This window comes from Hypomesus nipponensis, chromosome 8 (assembly GCF_054491055.1).
Source record: "Hypomesus nipponensis isolate SF chromosome 8, ASM5449105v1, whole genome shotgun sequence".
NCBI lineage: Eukaryota > Metazoa > Chordata > Actinopteri > Osmeriformes > Osmeridae > Hypomesus > Hypomesus nipponensis.
The window spans coordinates 17,718,674-17,725,258 of NC_140368.1; positions in this window are offsets into that span (position 1 = coordinate 17,718,674).

The following is a 6,585-nucleotide window of genomic DNA, read 5'->3' on the forward strand; positions in this document are numbered from 1 at the left end:
GAGGCAAGGGCATAATGGTTGGATGCTGGTTTGCTACTTCTAAACCTTAATGACAATAAGCCATTTATTACACCAGTTATATCATACTTTCCCAAAGTAAGTAAGAGAGTACACAACAGACAGTGTTGGGAAGGATACTTTCAAAACATATTTCGTTACAGAATCCAGAATACATGTCAAAAAATTTACGTTAAGTTACGTTACTCAATCTGAGTAACGTATGCTGAAAACTTGGATTAATCAAGTGTAGGAATGTGGCCGTAAAATCCTGCTTACTAAACTGCGTTTCGCGAAAACGATAGATCTTAGTTGTTACGAGGGTTCTCTACGAGCAAAATAACGAACCATCGTTATTTCTTACGTGCGTTTCGCGAACATAAGGAGAACCCTCGAACATGTGTCTTAAGGACTACTTGAGAGTGGATGAGAGCCATGCTTTGGCCAACCATGGTACGTAAGTTTGCATCCCCCATGCATGTGATGGCCATGCATTGGCTTAGCCAATAGCATTGCAGAAGGAAAGAACGAGAGGCAATTACATGGGAGTGACAGATGTAGTTGTGTTCGTACAGTGTAGAAACCAGTACAACAAGTTCTGGGAAATGCATGGAGTTGCTTTAATTTATTTAGAGAGTGAATAAACTCGTGAAACAGAGTGAAGTATCTTAATCCATTAATTTCAACAATGTAACTGTATTCTAAATACCAGCTATTCACATTCATAATTTGTATTCTGAATACGTAACACTGGTACATTTATGCCGTTACTCCCCAACCCAGCCAACAGAAATGTTACAGAGATGCATGAATGTGCAACATTTTAATGTAAACTTGAATTAGTAACAGCTTTGTTATTTTGTCAGATTGCCAAAGATGCATGTCAGGGACTTCAACGACCACTTTGGAATGATCACACGGTGTGATCATATACAGTTAATGTCAAAAGGTTTAGACACTCACAATCGTAGTGCTCTACTGCCCCTATAGGCCCTGTAGGTACACCTTGACCCATTCCTCTACATCCCACAATGACGAGAACTTGGAACCACAATAACTCAGTTCTTTTAACTTTTTTTTTTGCCTTAACCATTTCTCATCAAGAATCATTCATTGTTCAGAATGATGTAAGGCTGGGTGTCAAACCTGCCCCCACCTCTCATATGCTAAAGTCTGAAGTTTGTGGACGGTCTCATTCAAGATGTGGTCTGATTGATTGTCCTTGTGTATAAAGGGAATTTTAATGCAGTGTTCTGTAGATTCTTTATCTCCTGAGACCTTCTCCTCAGTTCTCCCTTGTCCTTCTGTCCTACTGTTGCTTCCTCTCTGATTTACAATGATCATGGTACAGTAGGTAAGATTTAAAGCCTTCATCTTGTAACATGTTTTCCTTGTAATCGAGTTCATTCATTTGCAATGTTATTAAATGTGTATTTAATTTTAACCTTACTTTGACCATTCTTGCTCTTATTTAACCCAGAGAGTCAAATAACTGGAATTATATTTGTATTGGCATTATTTGCTTCATGCTAATACACTGTTCAGTTTCCCATCTTCTTTTAAACCATAGGGGAATTTGTTTTGGTTGTTTGGACAATATTTAACCACCTACAGTTTTGGTGACCCTGACTATGTGATATGTTTGAGCAATCCAATTCAGTTTGGTATACCGGCGTCTTAAACCATGGTGCGGTGAGTAAGCATTTACAAATGTAGCTTACATTAATTGTGTTCCGCCTGGTTCTGTTGGTAGAAGCCTATTACTAGTTTCTGATATTAGCTCCTGCATAAAACGAACTAAAATGGAATGGGAAACTGAAGTTAACAAATTACTTAACCTATGGGAAAAAGTTAGCGTTAACCAGACGTTATCTGAATTGAGCAAGAAAGACAAGAACTGTGTTAATGGCCTTTTGATGATTATGATGAATGACTTTACGCTAGCTGAAATAATTGAACATTGGCGAACAGTAGGAGTCCATAAAAGAAAGGAAACAAATATTGAAGATTACTGTACATTTCTTTGGTAAATGCAGGGCCGGCCCAAGGCATAAGCAAACTAAGCGGCTGCTTAGGGCCCCCATGGCCACCAGAGGGCCCCCAAGAGCACACGAAATTACAGTTTGATGTACCGTGATTCTTCAATTAAACGCTGCTCTCGATTAAACACTGCACCAAAAATGTACATTGTGTAATAAACGCCGCCCCAGAAATACGGTAGGAGTAGCATGTCCTGAAATACCCAGTAGCAGCATGTCATTTTAATTAACATTCTCTTGTGTTGCACTAGGGGTCCATTGTTAGGCTGCATTACAATGGAAGCTTACGAAAAAATAGCCAGAAAAAGAATAGCAGTCTAGCCTTTCTATTGAAAGAACTGGAGAATCAGGTGCTCTTGCGTTAGAAAGCTCAACTAGTTTACAGAAGGTAGTCTAGGTGTTTTTGCTATCTAGCTGTTCTTGCATTCAAATTCCTTGCAATCCAGCCTTAAAGAAAAGCAGTTGAGATAGAGCTGGTTAGTCTAACATTGACATTTGCATGTTGCTTAAATTGTGATTTAGTAGACCGTACTGTTCAAACTATTTAAGAACATTTAATGTAGCGAACTAACACGTTAGCATGCTAGCGCAGCTAGCCTATAGAATACCGTATTCCTTCAAGTAAACGTCGCCCTCAAATAAACACCGCCCTCAAATAAACGCCACCCTCAAATAAACGACACAACAAATTAATGGAAAAAATGATGTGTAATACATTTAATAGAAGAAATACAGTAATTAAGAAAACATTAATAATTGGCAACGCCGAGGGGCCCCCAAATAAATTCTGGTTAAGGCCCCATAAAGGCTTGGGCCAGCCCTGGGCAAATGTCTCCTCAACTCTGTCCTCAAAGCAGCAACACCTTTTTGTGCCACAAGACAACACACCGCTAACAAAAGCAGTGACGCATTCTACTCAGTGTTCAGACACAGACAGTGGAATTGGTGCGCAAATCACCAAACTGCGTTCTACAAAGAGCCGTTGTGCTCCTGATCCGCCACACTTTGCTGCCATGAAGTTGGCGACAGAGGTAAAACCCAAGCCCCAGCAGCCCACTACACAGTGTAACTGTAAAAGACAAGGACACACCGAAATGCGATGTTGGGATCTTGGCAGAAGAAGGCCTAGTCCGCCCACATGCTTGTTTTATTCGAACAACAAAGTTTTATTTTGTCGTGCTTGTCTATAAAGTGGTCACACTGAGTCAAAATGTTGGGATCTGGGAAAGGGTAGGCCTCCTATATTTTATATGCACCAAACACTGGGGATACATCGGGCAAAAATACCGTTGACTTAAGATGTGCAATTCTATCTCTTACATTTTCTTAATTCAGGTCCAAATTGTGATATTGCTACATTCCTACTATATTACCTGTGTTTAGTCTTTGTTGTAGTTCAAAGATTTGTTGTGGACAGTTTATTTGTTGCTGCTCCAGTTCCTGTAGCATATGCACAGTGAATATGGTTTGTTCATCCATGGGTTCCTATGTTGGTTTGTGTGGATGAGTATGTACCTTTGTGTGTTTAAGAGTTGGTGGTAAATGTTCTGGGCTTTAGCTAAACTCACAATGGTTCCTGACCTGTACATATAGATTGGTAGAACTTGTATTTTATTATTGCTGTTTAATTTGTTTTATTTTGACTCAAGAACACTGTTTTGCTTTAATTGCCATTTTCATCTATGCTAGATGATATGTTTGTGTGCCTCTTATCTATCAAAAGGGAGGATTGTTGTTCACCTATTTCTTCCATTTGAGTTTTAGGACACTGTCTCACTAATTTCCATTTGAATCCAATCTGACTCTCTCAGACCCCAGATCACTCCAAACATCACTCCAAACTTTATCATTTTCATTGTTAACAAAGTGCTGTGCTCCAATTGTGTTCTGCTGTAACAGGACAATCATTTAAGTAGCAGGAATATGCTAACCAAGGGCACGTCTGCATGCCAATACAAAGGTTCTTTCAAGTGATCCTCTGAGCAATAGCTATGATCCAAAAGTGGTCTTCTGAGCAATAGCCATGATCCAAAAGTGATCCTCTGAGTTAACAGCCATTGGCCGCGTTTCCCAGATTTGAACGTTCTTAAGGATTTAAGAAGGCTCTTAAGAAGGGTTTGGCTAAGAAGGAGTGCTAAGATAGGGGTGTTTCCCAGACACGTTCTTAACTGCCTTCTTAAAATCCCGCCAAAGAAGCCTCTTAAGAAGCTCTTAGTGGGAGCTGTCCACCGCCGTGGTGTTGAAACTAAATCAATCGATGCCAGGAAAATCGATCACCCACCACTTTATCAGCGCACGAATCACACACAACACCGTGTAAGGCCGTAATCATAATACATATTGGGGGGACACATCCCCCCCACTATTCAAATCTGGTCAAAATGTCCCCCCCAATATATTGATATAAAAATATAAATGTTCTACGCTACGACAGGCAACCACGCACCCAGTCAGAAATTATCATAAAAAATGTAATTCGTACCCCCCGATGTTGACTCCATGGCTACGGCCTTGAGCCCTATACATGATAGTTGATGTGTGGTGGTAGTGGTAGTGGTAGTGGGTTTATTGTTGGGAGTAGTCCACTTGCGTGGACTTCAGCAACGCCTTTATATATAGACTGAGGTGGAGCCTCGATCTCTTGATGAGGTTCCAGCCGAGTTCAATTACACCTGTCAGTTTCCCTGATTTCTGTGAAATACCACAGGGTTGTTGATGTTTTTATATCTAACGTCAACTCATGCAGATGCCGAATGTTTGTGAAAACGTAATGAGTGATAGTAATGATGATTCATTTTATTTATGTAGCTACAGGAACACATGAGCAATTATTTATTTTTATATCGTTATTTTTCTTATTATGCTATTATTTTTCTTGCGTCAGTGTTCTGCAGCTGTGGGCGCACATTTATCATCACGCATGGTTTTAGTATTCCTTTGAGTGTCAGATATAACTTTCCCTGACGCGGCTGCAGTGAGCGTTTGGTCGCTAAGAAGGCTGTTAAGAGTGGGTCAGGCTGATCTTACATTTCCTTCTTAGTGAAAGATCTTCTTAAGCTAAGAATGACTCTGGGAAACACGTACTTCTTTCACGGCGCTCTTAAGAGCGCTCCTAAGAAGGTTTCAGCGCTTAAGAGCTTCTTAAGGAATCTGGGAAACGCGGCCATTACCATTACAATCTCAATGCTGACTTGTCCACAATCAAGTAACTTTTTCCTATGGGTGCAGGTTATCACCCGATGAACACTGCAGCTTTTGCCTGTGCTTTTGTGTCCAAGAGGGAGGATTGTAAGGCTGGGTGTCAAACCTGCCCCCACCTATCATATGCTAAAGTCTTGAGTTTCTGGACGGTCTCAACTTGATGGCTCTCACACCCCATTCAAGATGTGGTCTGATCTAACCTTCACACTCAGTGTGAACAATAGAACTAAGCAAACTAACAACACAACACAACAATCCAACACAGCACATACCAAAATAAACACAAGTTTAATAATAGAAACTTAAACAATGTATCAGTCAACAAAATGAACCCCCCAACTGAATCCCCTTCTGTCCTACCGCAAGCCATGCTGAAAACCAAGAGCACAGTTGCGACCCTATATGAACACCGGTGCAAGATAAAAACGACATTTCCCATTAATGAGCAGTTTGAACTGGTGCTGTCAGCAGGGATGTGCACAGGAATTTTTAAGGGAAGTTGCTCTGGCCTGAAAAAAGCCCCCCCCCCCCCAAAAAAAAGAAAAAATATTGCCTGCCTACTAATGATAATAATTCATGTAATGCATTACTTCCATCATGTATTCTTGTTAAAAATGTTATAAACTAACCATCAGCAGATATGTATCTTGGTTTTCGTACCAAATAATTAGCTAGTGATAACGGGCTGGTTGTCTGGTAGGCAAGCTAGCCGTCTGATTATTTAGGCTAAACGTGGCAAACTGAGCCCGGATTTATGAAAATTTTACTTGATTTCTTAATAATTGATGATTGTTGCTTTGTTATACATTTCTACAACTTAAAACTCACCTTTTCTGACAACGTCAAAGCAGTTTTTATCGACACAGACTAAAACAACTGTGACCATCTCTTAAGTGCAAGAAAATGCAGGCTCAGGTGGCAGTCGCGTGCAGTACCGCAGAGTAAACAGAGTGACTTCCACTCTCGTTGCCCATAGGCTTATCGATTGGAAGTGAATAAGGCTACTTTATGAAATGTTTCGGGTGGCGATTTTTTAAATCTAGGTCTACATGAAATTCTGCAGCAGTTTAAATTTACTATTATTTATTTATTTTCCTCTGAGGGGCACTTTGACTCGAGGAGGGCAAACGGGCAGTGGCCCGGGCAACCTTAGCCATAGCATGTGCACGTCCCCTGGCTGTCAGTTAAACGCGTTATAAACGGCATTAACGCAAACCCATTTTAATGGCGTCAATTTTTTTATCGCAAGATTAACGTTCTTTTTGGCCTAGCAAACTTCTTAGTTTTTTTCACATTCTGTTGAAAAAACTACTGACGTTTGTAGCCCCTTGCTAGTATTTTATTTCAT